Genomic DNA, 20,552 nt, shown 5'->3' on the forward strand with positions numbered 1-20,552 from the left:
TCAGCAAACAACGGGTTCTTTCCCTTCCTCTGCACTATCTGTATGACTGAGCTATCGAACTTCTCCCCAGGGCTTCGCTACCCACCAGTCGCCTATGTAACTTGTCCTGACCTGGGAATATAACATTAGTGAATCTCTCGCAGCAGGCATTATTCGACCCTCATCTTCCGCGGTGGATGCCGGTTTCTTCTTTGTAGAGAAAAAGGATGGGTCGCTTCGTCCCTGTATCAATTACCAAGGCCTGAACAACATAACTGTCAAAAACAAGTACCCACTGCCCCTCATTAACTTGCCATTTGAACCACTTCATGGAGCTACCATCTTCTCAAAGTTGGATCTTTGTAGCACCTACCATCTAGTCAGGATGAGAGAGGGAGACGAGTGGAAGATGGCATTTAATACACCATTAGGCCACTTTGAATACTTGGTCATGCCATTTGGCCTCACCAGTGCCCCTGCCATTTTTCAAGCCCTACTCAATGATGTGCTGCCGGACTTTATTAACTGCTTTGTGTTCATTTACCTAGATGACATCTTGGTATTCTCCACCAGCCTCCAGAAACACATGTCTGTCAAGTCCTGCAGAGACTGTGGGAGAAAAAATTATTTGTGAAGGCAGAGATGTGAGTTCCACATCACCTCGGTCAGCTTCCTGGGCTACACCATCGAGAGCGGAAGATCCGGGCGGTGAAAGAATGGTCCAGACCCACAACCCGCAAGCAACTTCAGTGGTTCCTGAGGTTTGCTAACGTCTGTCGCCGATTTATCAGGGACTACAGTCGGGTGGCAATGCCCTTACCTGACTTACCTCGCCTATAACACATTTTTGTTGGGACTCCGAGGCTGATTCGGCATTCACTGACCTGTAGAGGCAGTACACAAATGCTCCCATCCTGGTCCAACCGGACCACTCCCACCAATTCATTGTAGAGGCTGACACCTGAGGTGGGAGAAGTTCTGTCCCAACAATCAAGCCCAGACCAGAAGCTTCATCCCTGCGCTGCCTTTTCTCGCTGGCTATCCCCCACTGAACAACATTATGACGTGGGGAAGTGGGAACTACTGATGGTCAAGCTGGCGTTGGAGGAATTGAGGCACTGGCTAGAGAAGGCAGAACACCCGTTTATTGTTTGGACTGTTCATAAGAACCTTGGATATATCCAGATCGCCAAACGCTTGAATTCCTGCCAAGTCAGTTGGGCATTGCTTTTTGGACGATTCAAGTTTATCCTCACCTACTGTCCAGGGTCCAAGTATGAGAAACCTGATGCGCCCTCCTGCCAGTACAATTCCAAGGAGGACATTTCCAGCCCGGAGACCATCCTCCCACCATCTTGTATGGTGGCAGCCCTCACTTGGGAAATTGAGTCTATTGTAAATGAGGCCCAATGGGATGACCCTGACCCTAGCAACAGGCCTGCCAATCGCCTTTTTGTGTCCAATTCCATCAGGTCTCAGGTCCTCCAGTGGGGGCACATGTCTTGGTTCGCCTGCCACCCCAGGAGTGATTTCACGTTTCCCAAATAAAATCCGTTTCTGTCAGCCCCTTGTGTCCTCCAACTGAAACCCCTCCACCCGCCTGAATCATCGACGACCACCCGGCGTGCCCCATCCGGCGGCTACTGGATGTGTGCCGTCAGGACAGGGGTCTCCAATACTTGGTCGACTGGGAAGGGTGCGGCCCAGAGGAGTGTTCCTGGGTTCCTCGCTCCTTCATCCTGCACCCTTCCCTCATCCAGGACTTCCATTGGGACTATCTGGACCAGCCTAGAGAATCACCTGGAGACTCCCTGGCGGGTACTACCATGGTCCCGACTGGCAATTCCTCATCTTGCCATTATCTGATTGTGCCTTAATTCCTGTCGGCTGATTCCCTATGATTGCTAGTCCCATTAATTACTGCACACCTGGTTCCCATTAGTGAGCGTAGGATAAAACTCAGGATAAAACAGTTCGTTGGTCAACCCTAGTGTAAGTAAACCTCGTTTCCTGATTCCTTAGGACTGTCAGTTCTGAGCTCTGCATCATTTCCTGGATACTCTACGTAAACCTTGTCTCTGTGTTAAGACTCTCCTGGATACCGGTTCCCCGTTTGTGATGGTGCTAACACCTCATGACCCTGCCTCCATGCCTGTGCCCTGCACTTGGGTTCATCCTCAGCCTCGACCTTGCAACAAAGTAAGTAGGAGCAGAAAAAGGCCATCTGGTTCTTCAGGACTGCTCCACCATTCATCGAATTACATCTAATCTTAAATGTCAGTGCCATTTTGCTGCTCTATCCATAACCCCCTTAATATTTAGAAATGAACTCTAGAGTGTCTGGATTCCCTAAGTCCTCTGGGATATAAAATTCACCATTTGAGTGAGAAAAAAAATCTCTCCGTATTCCAATAACATTCTTACAAAATAATTAGACTTTACTAACCTTGTTTCCCTGAAACCATGTTGTGGTGAATTAGATATGCAGATGGTGCAATGTTGCATAGTTGGGGTGAAAACCTTGCTCTTAGGTGAAAACACAGCTTTAATACATTAAACGATAATATCAAAACTCCTGTTTCCACAAGGACTCCAAAATAAAAAGTGCTGACAAAGACAGAATAAGGTAAAGTGTTGGTTTACTTACTACTCACTGCTGATCTCGTCTAGCCTACAGGACTGGGCCTGCAACATTAGTAATGGTACTACTGAGCTATGCTTGGTAATGGGCAGTATAGTTCCCCACAGAGTACGTTTAAAGCTCTCAATAATTGTTTTCAGCGTTGTTAACGAGGAATAGTGCTGATTTATCCGCTACGGTACGACTGTAGGTGACAAGTGGTAGGGTTCCTCGCCTGCATTTGACCTCGCAGTATGGGACCTGAAGAATGACATAAACTTTGAAATGTAGCGAACGTCTAATAGGATTTTGCCACACTACAGGAATATGTTAATGAGTTGGTGCGGGTGAAGCAATATGAAGTAAATAGCAATATTTAAGGAACAAAAAGAAACTCAAAACTTCACACAACCAATATTTATAAGTATCAGTGAGTAAGGTTATTTAAGAAAACACTTTAGACCTTTTGATCTATAAATAATATTGTAAAGTAAATTTTCATAGACCTGAAATTACGCCACCTTGGTCCAAGATGTCAAGTACTTGAAAAGGATGTATTGAATAGTTTGTGGGAAAATGTCATACTGTAATGCAGCACAGAAACAAGCCCTTTGGCCCAACTGGTCCATGACAACTACAGTATCCTCCCTGCTAGTCCCTGTTGCTTATATTTAGCTCATACCCCTCAAAACCTCTTCTCTAAATATAGCTATCCAAATTTCTCTTAAATGTTGCAATTGTACCTACATAATTTTATCAACTTCTCATTCTCCTACACTTCAGAAACCAAAGATCCAGTGAAGCCAATCTCTCCCTATAACTCAAACCCTCCAGACAACACACACTATCTGTGTAAATATGAAGATGGATGGAGGGGCACATAGTTTTGAGGAAGCAGAGAGGCTACAGAAGGACCTAGATAGATTAGGGGAATGGGCAAAGAAGTGGCAGATGAAATACAATGTCAGGAATTACATGGCTATGCATTTTGAAATAAAATGGTTGACTATTTTCTAAATGGAGGGTAAATACAAAAATCTGAGGCACGAAAGATTTGGGAGTCCTGGTGCAGGATTCCCTAAAGGTTATTTTGCAGGTTTATTCGGTGGTGAGGAAGGCAAATATAATGCTAGCATTCATTTCAAAAGCAAGGATATAAAAGCAAGGATGCAATGTTGAGACTTTATAAAGCACTGGTGAGACCTCTCTTGGAGTACTGTGAGCAGGTTTGGGCTTGTTATCTTAGAAAGGATGTGCTGAAAAGTGGAGAGGGTTCAAAGGAGGTTCATGAAAACTATTCCATGATTAAATGGTTTGTTATATGAAAAGCATCTGATGGTTCTGGGCCTGTATTCAATAGAGTTCAGAAGAATGAGGTATGAACTCACTGAAACCTATCGAATGGTGAAAGGCTTTAATAGAGTGGATGTGGAGAGGATGTTTCCTATGGTGGGAGAGTCTACAACCACAAGACACTCAGAATAGAGGGGTGTCCTTTTAGAATGGAGATGAAGAGGAATTTCTTTAGCCAGAGAGTGGGGAATCAGTGGAGTTCTTTGCCACAGGCCGCTGTGGAGGCCAAGTCTTTTACGGCAGAGGTTGACAGATTCTTGATAGGTCAGGGCATGAGGGGATGCAGGGAGAAGGCAGGAGGTTGGGGCTGAGAGGAAAATTGGATCAGCCATGATGAAATGGCAGAGCAGACATGATGGGCTAAGTGGCCTAATTCTGCTCCAATATCTTTTGGTCTTATAAGAGTCATACATCATGGAAACAGGCCTTTTGGTTCACTTATCCATGCAAACCATCCACCTAAACTAATCCCATTTTTCCTCTAGCATCAAAATCATGCTCCCACCCCACTTATCTTGCCACCCACCTGCACTAATGATAATTTCTGGAATCCAATTAGCCAAATGTCTTTGATATGTGGATGGAAACAAAAGAACCTTGGAGAAACCCTCATGGGAAAAATGCTTGATGAGGAATTGCTATGTGCTTGTTCTTGTAGAAGCACGAGTCCAGAACAATATCCCATGCACCATCTATCTACATACCATACCACTCAGGGACTTTGGCTTTTTTTTGTGACTGTATATATTTCTGCTAATTATTTAAATAGAATTTTCTAGCACTGAGGGAGGAACCGTGGACTGTGATGAATTAAAGCATTCTGATAAAGAATGGTACAGGTACCACCGGCTGAATGGCTTCCTTCTATAGTTTTATGTTCCATAATTTAAAAGGGCATACGCAGTTTTAAATAGCCCATGGTTCTATTTCAAATATAATGCTTTCTTCTATTTAGATCCACTCCACTCCTGCCCCCACCCCCCTCACTACACCTCTATGCATGATTTTCTCAGGCTTTCCTCTACTGTCCTCGCTCAGCCCTACTCCTTAATAATGTTTTCATGATCATTGACATTTAACCCACTATTCCATACCTATCTGCACATTAGCACATCCAGTCACTAAATCCCTTAATCCTTTTTTCTTACAAGTAGCTTTAATGTTTAAATCTTAAGCAAAATACAGAAAATATTAATAGTATTTTATATACTAATTGATAAATGTCATTTGATATTACCACAGCTGTTTCTTTAAATAAGAAAACTGTGCAAGAATGACATAAGCAATAGATTCCAATACTTATTTTGAATACGCCCTCCACTCTGAGAACCCTCAGGAAATTGACCATTATTCTTATCCAATTTTATTCCTCCTATATTATCCAATCAGTCTTGCATGTGAAAATAAGAATCATATTTTGCTGCAAAACAACTAATATTTTAAATATAAGTTATGATTGACAAACTTAATATGACAACTTCTCAAACAGTTTAAAAAGCACAGGCACCAAATTAAAATTTACTCTGGAATTACCTGAGATTTGCACATTACTGACAAAAAATTTGAAAGAAATATTCACCTTCATTAGTATAATGTGCAATTGGAGGGGGCAGATAGCAAATTAACAATGCTTCTACAAAAACAAAAAAAAAATTCAGCCCACATGCTGTTTTAAATATCTAATAAATGTACATTATGTATGTGATCACTCTCCATGAAATGAATTTAGGGACATCAGACTGCGAAAGGATATCTTTGTCGACTCATTTCTACACTGACTATCTGCATTTTTACACTACATCATTTAATAGGTTATCTTCCTGCTTCTAAAGGAAAAACCAAGAATCTAAAAAAAAATCAAATATGAATCAGATTAATTTATTTTGAATAAACATAATGCTAGACTCCCAAAGCCTCCAGAAGTATCAATATTCATTCAATTTGGGGAAAAAACCTTTTTTTCATACATGTTTTACTATTTTGATATTCATGCACTTCCTGAAGATACAGTCATTTTTATTTGTCACACTGGCATCTAGCAGGAGGGCGCTCGTGTGTTGCTGTTTAAAGGATTCATCTATTTTAGCTTGATGGAAATCATCTCGGCCCACCTTTAATAGAATAATCTTCCCATTTCCACAACTAACACCACCCCCCATAGAAAAAAAACACTCAGTTTCTGCTTTTACAAATCAGGAGTGAATACACTGTAGAACTGATCTGAAGGCACTCACTTCTCCACGGGTCACTGAGCCGTATAGCTTTACAGCTATTAAAAGTATGTAGATGGCAGACCAGTACTAGAGCTGCCAAACTCACTTCCAGTAATTAAGCAGAGGACAAGATACAGGAATATAGGCTGGCAGCTGAATGTTTGCTATTTAAATAATGGAAGATTCATGTCCATTTCACAGGGTTGTGGGTGAAGTTAGTTGGACAAGAGGAAGCAATGTATATGGAGAGATTCTTCCAGAGCACATAACGAAGGCAGTTGGAATAATTTAGACCCGTATCAGTCCCTTGTGAATGCAAAAATTAAGCACCATTCAGACAGACTACGACAATAATGCTGAAATTAAACTGCTACAGAGATGTGCGAATTCTTCCCTGTAACTTATGTATCTTTAATCACAGTCCTCCGAACTGCTGTTTAGATTACACTAGCAGCACTACATCTTTGTAAATTTTGAGAAAACAAAAATCATCAATAATTTGTACATAATTTAAACATGTCAAACTGCTCATAAATAAATAATAACAGTACTCTCATTTTAATATGTGTTACTCACAATACAAAGAGGAACTGCATATTGGTTTGTTTTTAATCCTTTTACAACCTCCAACAGTTTTTCAATTCATGAACAGATTCAGCAAGGTTTGTGAAGGGATTTTTGTATAACAAGAAAACAGCTCCCATGCAATCCTATTTTTGAAAATATTCAGCAAGCAGTTGACCTGACATACTTTGCATTTCTGTAGAGAACTAATAAATATCTTCAAAGACATTATATGTTCCAGTGCAGATAAACTCTGCATTTAAAAGGATTAATCTCCAACTTTTGAATTGATGACTTCAAGGTGGAGAATTTCCCCCCATTTTAAATCCCAAAATGCTAAAAACCATGAGTCTTAAATACATGATTAAAAGCAATACTCTACCTAGAAATCTGCAGCACCTTAGTAAAGGTCAACTGAAAATGCAATGAAGTGAATGAATGTAAAATACCGGTTCTGAATTATGGAATTTTCTTGAAAAAATACTGAGGGAATCCTGTATATAAAATGGTGGAAAATTGTATTCTGATTATTAGTTAATTTTGTGATTTTACCTTCCATTTTTTTCTAAACCCTCACTGTCATTTTTCTTTCTTTAAAAATTATCTGTTTAATTATTTGTTGTTCATAAGCAATTAAATTACTTTTAAAATCATATTTTGATAATGTTTTCCATCATAATAGTCTCAAAATGCTTTTTATCAATTTTTTTCAAAAACCTTTGCAACAATCCTACAAGCCCTGCACACATACTTCTTATGAACAGAATAGCATCACATCTGTAATATCCTACTATGCAAAATGTTTGCAAATAATGCTTCTGACTGTTGACCATTTGAAGAAAGAACTCGTATTTTGATTTGTAGGTTGTATATAGGTTAACCACTGTGTGATTCTTCAGCTGCATTTAGTGATGTATGTAAAAATAAATTAAAGGATTAATGTTCTGATATAAAATGTATTAGAGAGCTAGATCATGGAATGATATATAGCAATGTTCACATATGAGAACTGTACCCATTTTTGAGTGTTCAAGTACATTATTTTCTAATGTGTAAGGCAAAGGTGAAATTCAAACATAATAGTACATTTATTGCAGAAAGCTCTAAGATGCAAATTGTTCTAGTAGGTAAATTATGTACATAATGCATAGGAATAAATAATATACTTCAGTTTTTAGGTTCAAATTGCAAATATTTTCATCCAAAAGATGAAAACAATAAGAAATTGTTTACTAAGTGGCAAGTTCTGAAAACATTAAAGACTGTGATGAAGATGCATTAATGCTTTCTAACATTTTGTTAGCTACAGGTCAGATGTTCTTCATAATAAGCCAAGGCACCAAGGATTGTCTGAGCAAATCACTAAAATAAAAATCAGACAGACAGTACTGGAAAATTGCAAACTACATGATAGTCAAAAATTAATTGATGTAAAATGGACATCACTAGCTATTCAATGAATAGCATTTAATCAAACCCAAGATAAATTCTATAAATTATTACATAAAATATAAAACAATAGAAAATAGAGAAATACAAATGAGAATAAGGGTGCAATCGAGAACTTTAAAAAGTGTAAGTCTTTACCAATGCTTTAAATAATATCTCTGCAAATATTGGAGAAATGCTTATGACATAATCACTAGAAAATGAGCCATATCTTACTCCATTTTATCACACTATGCCTAGCCTTATAAGTACTTATTATTATTGGCAGAAACCGCATGTGTATTTTCTGGATTAAAATGGGCAACTTGTTATACTTGTAAAGGATATTACATTGTGATACACCATCAATAACTCTCAGAGATGGGAGGTGAACAATAGGCTTTTATTAGCAGCAAAAGGGAGCACGGCATCTCGGAGACTGAGGGAGGAGCAGTGCCTCCAATCGCCTTTATACAGGGGTCTGTGGGAGGAGCCACAGGAGTGGTTAGCAGAGGGGCGTGTCCAGACAGGTATACATAGTTTACCACACATTGGAAGTAGGTTCACATACTGTATGTACATTAGCAACATATCAAAGACTGGCAAATGTATTTAAACTAGGATTCTGTGTCTACTTGCAGGACACGCTCTGAACACTGGATTGGCCTGAAACTAACCATGTGTGGACCTTGAACCAAACAACATGACATTAACAAGGGGAACACACACATTTTGGAGAAACTCAGCATTTCAAGCAGCATCTATGGCAGGAAATGAATAGTCGATGCTTCAGGCGAGACCTACCAACAGAACTCAAACGAAGAATGCAGAAGCCAAAATGAATAGGTAAGGGAGAGGGAAGGAGCACAAGATGGCAGGTGTAGTGAGTCCAAGTGAGGGGGGTAGGTACATGGGAAGGGGGGATGAAAGGAAATGATGTGAGAAACAAGGTGATAGGTGGAAGAGGCAAAGGGGTGAAGAAGGAAAAAGGTAGGAGAGGACAGTGGACCATGGAAAAAGGAGGTGGGAGCCAGAGGGGGGTGATGGGCAGGTTGTGAGGGAGCAAGAGGGGTATGGAATAGGTGAGGGGGACAAAGGAAAGAGAGAAAATAAAGAGGGGGGAGGAAAACCGATGGGAGCCGTTACCGAAAGTTAGAGAAATCAATGTTGATGCCCTCAGTTTGGAGACTATCAAGATGGAATATGAGATGTTGCTCCTTCAACTTGTATCGAATTTCTAAGTGTCAGCTGAGGAGGTCATGCATGTCTGTTGAAATGAAAGAACCCATCAACTCCTCACTTCTTACACCATTCCCTTTCATCTTCCTCTCCCCCATCCACCTACCTTCCACTGTCATCTGGAATCACATATTGCCTGCCCAGTTTGTGCTCCTCACCTTACCTTTTTATTATGGCTTCTGCCCACTTCCTTTCTAGTCTTGATGGTGGGTCCCAGCCTGAAATGTCAGCTGTTCATTTCCCTGCATAAATATTGCATGACCTACTGAGTTCCTCCATCATTCTGTGTGTTGTTCTAGATTTCCAGCACCTGCAGTCTCTCTTATGAACAACTATCAGAAATGTTGTACTTTGGTATTTATGGCTATGGCTTGTCCAGGGAGAACCTCTGGAATTTCGAAGGTTATAGGGTGATCTGATTGAGGCTTGTAGGATATTAAAATATTATTACTGGATAAATCTAGGTCACTGGAAAAATAAACTTAAATTCAGAAGCGACACACTTCTTCACACAAAACAGTAGTGGAAATGTGGAACTGCCTCACACTGTTAGCAGTGCATGCTTGTCTGATAATGCTAAATCAGAGTTCCATAGCCTTTTGGAAAACAAGTTCTAAAATGATTAAGGCCAAAAAATTCAGAACCAATGACTGCTATTTTAGGTAAAACATGTTCTGGAGCAAAACACAATTCGAACACACCACTTTTCGCAACTCACTTTGTGTACTTGTCATGATTTCCACTTTGGAAAACACATGGGGGTATCATAGTTTCCTGTAGTGCTCTATTTTAGGCATTACAAGGAACATTAATGCTCCCCCTTCCCTCTCCACAATACTGAAGCTCAACCATCCAGCTGCTTACAAACCCCAACTTACTAAACTCAGCTCTGACTCTTTGATCTCACTTCTGTACTACTGATCTCATGACTGACTATCCTAATTGCCCAAGGCCCATGGATTCACTCTGCTGTCATCTGAGGTCAATGACCCTCCCCTCATTAATAATATATAGAATAATTACCTACATGATTAAATTTCACAATGCAGGCCTCGTCTCCACATCCTGACTCCCATCTACCCTGGATGGTATTCCAACAGCCCTTACCCTTACTCTAGGAGCCATGCATCTATTTTTTGTATTTTGTGTTGCGCATTTATTATAGGTAATAGGTTACATAAGCTGGGGCATGGTAGAAGTGAATGAGTATAGTTAGATATTCATGCTTTCTCTAAATTCTTTTTAGTCTGGTTAGAGCCATGGAGTAGGTCGGGGGTGATTTTAAAAACCAAAACAAAAATTGTTATACCGAACAGTGACACAAAATACAATATGGACAGACAAAAAATAGATACATGGCTCCTACACTACTTTCAGGTCCAATCTTGTTCAAAGACAGGTTATGCTACACCCCACACTTACCTTGCTTGCTGACACTACCCAATCTACACCCCACTTTTGCCTTGTTCACCTATGCAGGCAAAAATTCACAGCCTTCTGCTACACCTGAAACCTGGCCTTGGTCATGAGTCTTGCACTGTCAACCTCCTGGGTATTACTAACTGCCACAAAAATATTTTTATTACAAAAGCAGACAAGAGGCTTGTTATTAGAGATCCGTCTCTGTTAAACAATCCACAAGACAGAAGGCATGAAAGTGATGGAATTATTTTCACATGTATGGATGCTGCAGCTCCCAAAAATTCTAGAGCTTGATTGGGATCCCATCCATCAGTAATGCCCACTGGCTGTAGCCTATACTATCTGCAAAATAGACTATGGTTACTAACTTACACTGCACCAACAGCAGCTCCCAACTTGAGACTTCTATCACAAGGAACAACAGGATTTTAGGCACATGGGAACACTATCAGTATGCCCCCTAAGTCATACACTGACATAACTTATTGTGCACTTTCATCATCATTATGTCTAAATCTTGGAATTCTCTCTCAGTAATATTGCAAGAGACTGTCACTATAAGAAGAGTAGCAGTTAAGGAAGCTCATACTATCTCCTCAAGGGTGATTAGGCATTGAAATAAACACTTGCCTTGGCAAAAAGGTCCATATCCAGAAAAACGAATGAATAATGAAATCTCGTTTAACACATAGCTCAATTCCCAAATGAGGAAGAGAAACAAAAAAAAAGTCAAGCAAATGAATACTGCATTATATTGTGAACGAAACTTAAATTACCCAATATTGTGGCAGGTTTGAATACTGCTCTGGATGGATCACACTTGGACGCTACACAACTTTCTAGACATCACATCATAAAGAGACCAATCACATTTTAGAAGCAGCAAACAATAAAATAAGAAGGAAAACAATTTTTTAAAGATACCTTACAGAAGAGTGTGTGCAACATAAATTCAGCAAGAGAAACCTGAGATGCTAGAAATATTCAGGATGTCAGTTGGCAATTGTAAAGATATATTTCAGATCAATGACCACCTTCAGATCTTGAATCAGCTTTAGATAAAGGAGGATGTAAGAAGAAGAGAGGCAGAATTGAGTAACAGCAAAAAAGCACCCCTTAAGAGGACAGAGATTAAATGACAATGGGCTGAAAGTGCAAAGTAAAATAAGTGGAAGTATAAAGGTAATAAATCTGAAAATACCAGAGGAGTGTATAATGTGAAATTTTTTTAAATGCTTGGAAATACTGATTATTTGTGATTGTCAAACAAGAGTCCTCAAGGTTGTAATGTGATGAGTTTATTATAATGACAGTAATAAGTTCAACAATTCAGATGATCAGCATTTGCAGCAATTACACTACCATACCATCTCAACTGCCTGCTGTGCCTAATGAATAAAACCAATTTAACATCTGTATACAATTCCTATTAAAAGTATGTTATAAATTAAAAATTAGCACATTCTTCCAGAAAATATCAATACATACACTGAATGATCAGGACTTAGAACATTTTGCTATAAAGTTGGTGCAAATCAAAACAGCAGCACTAGATGTAAAAAACAAGATGAAGGGCCATGACCGTCCATTTTCCTCCACAGATGCTATCCAACTTGCTGAGCACTGAGTTCCTCCAGCATTTTTGTTTTTGTTTTGCTCCAGATTCCAGCATCTGCAGTCTCTTACATCTCCATTAAAAATCTGAGCTTATTTAGCAAAACTGTTGGACGGTATTCTGAAATAAAACCAGAAAATGCTGGAAAGACTCATTAGGTCAGGTCAGAGATTAGAAGGATAGTTGCAGAGAAGGAAGGAAGTCAAATGGATGAGACAAAGGAAATATCCATGATAGGGTGAGGCCAATGTTGTCACTTGGATGAATTGCTGTCTATTTACATAGGTTAATGGGGTCAGGTAGAAGTTGATAGCATGGACTAAGAACATAGTGGGCTGCTATTAGTAGGGCTGTGTGTCATGTTCTGCTAGTTAGACTGCAATAATGGAGACAGAAATACTGAGTCAACTTCACATACATTATTTTGGTAGAAATGGCCTTCTCTAGATAAAGAATGTCGGTTACTTAAAGCTGGAGAGTCACACACACAAAATGCTGGAGGAATTCAGCAGGTTGGACGGCGTTTACGGAAATGAATAAACCATTTATGTTTCAGGTTGAGACTCCTCATCAGGATTGGAAAGGAAGGGTGAAGTTGCCAGAATAAAAAGTGCAGGAAGGGGAATGGAGGAAAGCCAGAAGGTGATAAGTGAAGCCAAGTAGGTGGGAGAGATAAAGGGCTGGAGAGGAAGGAATCTGATACGAGAGGAGAGTGGACCATGGGAAGAAGGAGAGGCACTGGGGAGTATGATAGGCAGCTGAGGAGAAGAGTTAATAGGCCAGAAAAGAGAATAGAAGAGGGAAAAGAGGAGGGGAAAAGAAAAATAAAGGGAAATAAAAATACCAGACAGAGAAATTGTTCATACTATGATGTTGGAGGCTAACTAGATGCAATATGAGGTGCTGCATCTCCACTCTGAGAACGGCTTCATTGTATCTAAGGAAAAGGCCATAGATCGACATCTTAGATGGGAATAAGGATAGGAATTAAAATGGTTGGAGAATTCAATATTCTGTCTGAAAGTCTGCAACATGTCGAGAGGGAAAATGCCACATCTTTCTCAAATTAGCAATGGATGCCATTGTATGAGAAGGCCACAGATAGAAAGGTTAGAATGGTAGTGTGATGGAGAGTTAAAGTGGCAGACAACAGGTAACTCAGGTTAGATCCTGTCAATTAAATGCAGGAATTTTGCAGTGATTATCTAAATAGATGGTTTCATTAATGCAGTGGAGCTGACATTGTGAACACTTGAAACTGTAAGGAAACATATGTGAATTGTTGCTTTACCTGAAAAAAATATCTGTCTTTGGATGGTGGAGAGATGAAAGGATAGGCGGTGCACCTCCAGCAGTTGTATGGGAAATTGCTGAAAAATGGGAATGATTAGTGGAGATGGAGGAGTGGCCCAGGGAGTTGCAAAGGGAAAGGCCCTTTCAAAATGCAGAAAAAGCACAAGAGGGGAGTACGTGCCTGGTAGTGGAATTGTGTTGGAGCTGTTAGAAATTGCATAAGATAATTTGTTGAATGAGGGGTCAGAGAATAGGAGGAAGTAGTGGAATGTGAGGACTAGGGAATTTTGTTTTTGCTTTGTACAGAGCAGAGGTACATGAGATTGCTAAATTAAAGACAAGGGCTCTGCAACTATCGTGTACAGTTCTGGTCACTGAATTATAGGAAAGATATCAACAAAATAGAGAGTACAGAGGAGATTTACTAGAATCTTACCTGGGTTTCAGCACCTAAGTTACAGATAAAAGGTTGAACAAGTTAGGCCTTTATACTTTGGAGCATAGAAGTTTGAGGGAGGACTTGATAGAGGTATTTAAAATTATGAGGGGAATAGAGTTGATGTGGATAGGCTCCCCATTGAGAGTAGGGGAGATTCAAACAAGAGGACATGAGTTGAGAGTTAAGGGGCAAAAGTTTAGGGATAACACGAGGGGGACCTTCTTTACTTAGAGAGTGGTAGCTGTGTGGAACAAGCTTCCAGTAGAAGTGGTAGAGGCAGGTTCAATATTTCCATTTTAAAAAAATTGGATAGGTATATGGACAGGAAAGGAATAGAGGGTTATGGGCTGAGTGCAGGTTGGTGGGACTAGGTGAGAGTAAGCGTTCAGCATGGACTAGAAGGGCTGAGATGGCCTGTTTCTGTGCTGTATTTGTTATATGGTTATATGTTATAACTATGGTACAGGGGAAGCCTTAGTTCAGGAAGGAGGAGGTGATTTCAGAGGCACCTGTGTTGAAATACAGGCTGATAAAGCAACTGGGAGAATAGAGAGAGGTTCTTCCAGGAGATAAGTGAAAGACTGAGCAATTTGGATGTCTGTGGGCTTGTTTATTATGAGACAGTCTCCTAATATGTACTGTAGAAGGAGAGACCCACAAAATTAAAGGAGGAATAGAAGATGGGACCATTTGTAAATGAAAGCACAATGGAAATTGGCAGCAAACATCAAGTGGTGTTCTGGATGGATGCTATCAAATCAGTATGAGGACAAACGTGATGTGACTATCTCTTTGCCTCTAGATATGCTGCTGACTTGCTAGATCCCTCTGCAGTTTGTTTCTTGCTCTATATTCTAACATCTGCAGATGTTTGTGTCTCAGTATGACAGTACAGTGGCATGCAAAAGTTTGGGCACCTACCCTGGTCAAATTTTCTGTTACTGTGAATAGTTAAGTGAGTAGAAGATGAACTGATCTCCAAAAGTCATAAAGTTAAAGATGAAACATTCTTTCCAACATTTTAATCAAGATTAGTGTATTATTTTTGTTTTGTACAATTTTAAAGTGAAAAAAAGGAAAGGCGCACCATCCAAAAGTTTGGGTCATCCTTAGGAAAGGCCAGGTGATGCAAATTTCAAAGCTTTATAAATATCCTGACTTCTCAAACCTTGTCCCAACAATCAGCAGCCATGGGCTCCTCTAAGCAGCTGCCTAGAACTCTGAAAATTAAAATAAATGATGCCCACAAAGCAGGAGAAGGCAATAAGAAGATAGCAAAGTGTTTTCAGGTAGCCGTTTCCTTAGTTTGTAATGTAATTAAGAAATGGCAGTTAACAGGAATGGTGGAGGTCAAGTTGAGGTCTGGAAGACCAATAAAACTTTCTGAGAGAACTGCTCATAGGATTGCTAGAAAGGCAAATCAAAACCCCCATTTGACTGCAAAAGACCTTCAGGAAGATTTAGCAGACTCTGGAGTGGTGGTGCACTGTTCTACTGTGCAGCGACACCTGCACAAATATGACCTTCATGGAAGAGTCATCAGAAGAAAAACCTTTCCTGTATCAGCATTAGAAGTTTGCAAAGGAACATCTAAACAAGCCTGATGCAATTTGGAAACAAGTCCTGTGGACTGATGAAGTTAAAATAGAACTTTTTGGCCACGATGAGCAAAGGTATGTTTGGGGGAAAAGGATGCAAAATTTCATGGAAAGAACACCTCTCCAGCTGTTAAACATGGGGGTGGATCGATCATGCTTTGGACTTGTGTTGCAGCCAGTGACATGGGGAACATTTCACTGGTAGAGGGAAGAATGAATTCAATTCAATACCAGCAAATTCTAGAAGCAAACATCACACTGTCTGTAAAAAAGCTGAAGATGAAAAGAGGATGGCTTCTACAACAGGATAATGATCCTACACGCACCTCAAAATCCACAATGAACGACCTCAAGAATCGCAAGCTGAAGGTTTTGCCATGGCCCTCACAGTACCCTGACCTAAACATAATCGAGAATCTGTGGAAAGACCTCAAAAGAGCAGTACATGTAAGACGGCCCAAGAAGCTCACAGAACTAGATGCCTTTTGCAAGGAAGAATGGGCAAAAATCCCCCAGACAAGAATTGAAAGACTCTTATCTGGCTACAGAAAGCGTTTACAAAATGTGATACTTGTCAAAGGGGGTGTTACTAAGTACTGACCATGCTGGGTGCCCAAACTTTTGCTTCAGGCCCTTTTCGTTTTTTGTTATTTTGAAACTGTAAAGATGGAAATAAAAAAGTAATCTTGTATAAAATATTAAAGAAATGTGTCATCTTTAAATTTCATGCTTTTTGGAAATCAGGTCATTTTTTACTCACTTAGCTATTCACAGTACTGTAACAGAAGTTTTGACCACAGTGCCCAAACTTTTGCATGCCACTGGATATGGCTGTTGGCTTATAAAATTACAGTCAAGCTATTAATTGTAATGTGAAATATTCAGAAATCTCATTAAAACATGGAAATGGGATTGATGGCATCCTAGGATATGGCATCATATCTGAGAGATGCCATAGACTTAATTGGCCAAATGGCTTCCTATCACCTTCCGAAAAATACACAATATTTCAGCTATGTTGTACATATTACAACAGGGACATTAAAGGTCTTTCTGCCCTCTTGTAGCACAAGGTTGCATGCCTTTCCCAGCCCAGAAGACATAATAGGTTGAAGGAGAGGAGCAATCACACACTTATACATTCAAGAGCCACAGGAATAGTTGGGAGATCATTAGGATTGCCTGTAAGTGCAATTCCGAACATTGCCTTCTCCTAAATAACAACACCCAGATTATCCATATGGACTTCTCATTCCTTTTCCTTAATTCAACTTGGCATTGTGTCTTTTCACATTTCAGATACACAAGGCACATCACACAGCAAGCCTTTGCTTCTTGACTTCTAGGAATCAGAGGAGGAAATCACAATTACACAGAAGTTGACCTTACCCATTTCTGATGAGCTAAGAGGGTGCAGCAAATTTAAAACATTGCAAATATCTTTTGCCTTCAAGTAAAGTGGGGCCAGATTTACAAAGCACATAACTCAGTTAAGCGAATCTGCAAAAATCAGGCAGCACATTCAAGATTCAAGATCGTTTAATGTTGTTTCCAATACATAAGAGTAAAAGAGAATGAAATAATTGTTACTCTGGATCCAATGCAGCACAAAAAAAAACACAAAAGAACACAACAGTAATAATAATAGTAATAATAAAAACACACACAACTATATATTTAGATAGAGGAATAGGAATTTGTTCACCAAGATTTGTGGGACAAGATTGAATACTGAACTGAACTCCAGAAGCAGCATTCTGACGCAAGTGCTCTTTGTTACAAGACACTCCCAACCATGCTAGCTCCAAGATTTAAATGTCAAGAATTGAGCTTTTAAGGAACACCTGAACATAGGTTCAGTGCTCAACTGTAAGCCGACCAGTGAATTTGTCCAGCATTTGTTTTGTGCTCAGTTTCTCAATCCTACCTCTCGCTACTCCAACATTTAGGTCCAAGCCATTCTCATCAAGGACTCTCATCACAGTACACTTGAGCCAACGTGGACCCAGCAGGGTATCAGTCTATTGTCTGCTGTGGCCAGCCACAGCAAAGATCTTCCCAGACAGAGCCTGGAGATTCACAACCTCAAGGTAGCCATGGGTCAGCTTTTGCAAGGAGGTAGCCAGAGTCACTTGGGAGAACCAGTTGGTCCCGCTTCAGAGCCAGCACATCTTCCAACCTTGGAGAGATTCGGCAGTACCTGGGCTCTTGCCATGGCTTCCTCATTCAATGCTTATTAGTATTTGAGTTCCAGCCATCTCAGTTCCCTTTGAGTGTGGAAAACTGGCCTTCATTATCTCTCTCCTGACTGTAAGAGCCCTGGCCTGGGCCACCAAGCATTGGGAATGTAATTTAGAGTTCTCTACAGATTTAGAGGAGTTCATGGCCATTATAAGGAAGGTGTTTCATCACTCCGCTGGAGCCAGCCGAGCCTCAGACTGCCTGATGAAGGTTCGATGGGGAGGTGGTCAGTAGTTGACTATGCAATTGAATTTTGGACCTTGGCCCAGGAGAATAGTTGGAACAGGGCAGCCTTGGCCATGCTACTCTGCCACGGACTCTGAAATGAACTGAAGGATGCCCTCACCTCAGAAGAGCCAGCAGAGAACTTAGAGATTCTCATGGACCAGTCCATCGTCTCAATAATTGTCTGGCAGAGCAAGAGTGGGACAATTTCAGAAGGTCGAAGAGAGCCAGTCTGTGCCCAGTCCCTATGCATCACAGTTCCACTCCCCAATCTCAGTCTATGACCAGCCCATTACCTGCTCAAGATCCACTTGAACCCATGCAGACAGTTGCACTAGACTCTCTGCTGATAAGAGGTTCCGGCATCAGAGTCAAGGTTGCTGCTCTTACTGTGGGGAAGCAGGTCCCCTGTGGGCTGAATGTCTGAAGTTGCAGCCACCTGGGGAAAAGCTAAGACAGTTCCATGTAAGGAGGACTGTGAAAGCCACCATGCCGAATCCCACGGATTCTGGGATTGGCTGAAGACCGAGTTCACCTGGGGCAAGAACCAAAGGAAGGTGAAAGCTTTTGTGGATTCGGGGGCAACGGGTAATTTTCTAGAATTAGAAACCACCCTTCAGTTCAATATACTGCTGCGAAGGTTGAGCTAATCCTTGGCTAACTGCTAGGTTCTGGGCAGATCCAGCAAGACTGTGGAATTGCAGATGAGGATAGGAGATCATGTGGAAGACACTAGTTTCTCAATTATTGATTCTGCACTCATACCCACGATCCTCAGGTATCCTTGGCTGTCCCAGCATAACCATCTGTGAACTGTAGAGAGGGGAGAATCATTGCTTGGTCCAGTCATTGTAAGAGGCTTTGTTTATGGCTTGGTATTCTGATACCCAGGGCCTATAGTTACTAATAACCTATAAGGGGACAGGCTTCAGTGCAAAGGAACCTGAGACCTTCTGGAGACCTAGTCCAGTCCTCAAGAGCAGACATGCTAGTTCTGGCCAACAGGACCATGTGAGTCCTGACACAGTCTGGTTGGAATCTCACAGGATCTAGAGAGAGGGAATTTCTAGGTCAGGAAATGACCAAGGAGATGCCCGAGCAGTTTGGGAGACTTGCTGCTCAGCTGCAGAGATCTAGCTGCCAGATCTCAAGGAAGAGAAAGACTTCTTTATAGTGATCCTTGAAGCCTGTTCCCAGGGATGCAAGAACCCTCTTTGATGCCTTGCTGCTGTTGCCTGTGGATTCAGACGGAGACTGAACTCTGATTTGCCTACTGTTTCCACGGATAAACTTAGTGAGTTTGTAGAAAGGACTCTGAAGGCCATCAAAAAAGTCTCAGGAGTTGTCCAGAGGAGAGAACAATGCCCAAGCAGATCAAATTCCACTCTGTTTTTAAGGACTTAGAAGCCTTCAGCAAAGGAAAGGCCTCAACTCTTTCACTGTGCCATAGACCTGCTGCTGGGTATTTGTCCTCCACAGGGTCGTTTGTAAGTGCTCTCAGGCCCAGAGAGAAGTGCCGTGGAGGAGTATATCCTTATCACGGGCTTCATTTGGCCCTCCACCTCACCTGCCAGTGCAGGTTTTTTCTTCATACAAGAGAAAGATGGAAGCCTGTGGCCGTGCATTGATTACAGGTGATTAAACCGCTAACGACCCAGAATCGCTACTCCCATCCTCTTGACTACAGCTTTCGAGATGCTTCAAGGGGTGAGGGTATTCACAAAATTAGATCTCCAGAATGTCTACAATCTGGTCTGATTCAGGGAGTGCGATGAGTGGAAGATGGTGTTCAATACACTGACAAGGCACTATGGGTACCAGGTTAAGCCTTTTGCCTCGCAGACTCCCCAGCCATTTTGCTAGCCTTTGTAAGTGACATGCTCTGGGATATTCGCCATAAGTATACCTTTGTCTATTTGGATGATATCCTAATCATTTCGAAGTCCATGGAGGAGCACATCGATCATGTGAGGGACATTTTAAAGAGGCTACTAGACCATGGACTTTACGTCGAGTTGGAGAAGTCCGAGTTCCATGTGACGACTGTTACATTTCTGGGTTTCATCATCTCTAATGGTAATCACGAGATGGACCGTACCAAGACCCAGACAAGGCGGAAGGTCCTGATGGAGTACCTGGTAAGGCTCTGAAAACTTGTGCCAACCAACTGGTGGGAGTATTCAAGGACATTTTTAACCTCTCACTGCTACAGTTCCCACTTGCTTCAAAAAGGCAATAATAATACCGGTGCCTAGAAAGCTAGGCACTGTGAGCTGCCTTAATTACTATTGCCCGGTAACACTGGCATCTACAGTGATAAAAC

General features: G+C 41.0%; 1 protein-coding gene across 1 annotated transcript in view; it reads right to left on the minus strand.

Moving 5' to 3' along the window:
• Positions 1–20,552, minus strand: part of LOC132406637 (early endosome antigen 1) — a 632,764-nt gene that overhangs the window by 426,008 nt on the left and 186,204 nt on the right. The window lies entirely within an intron of this gene.

Source organism: Hypanus sabinus, chromosome 17 (genome assembly GCF_030144855.1).
Source record: "Hypanus sabinus isolate sHypSab1 chromosome 17, sHypSab1.hap1, whole genome shotgun sequence".
Taxonomy (NCBI): domain Eukaryota; kingdom Metazoa; phylum Chordata; class Chondrichthyes; order Myliobatiformes; family Dasyatidae; genus Hypanus; species Hypanus sabinus.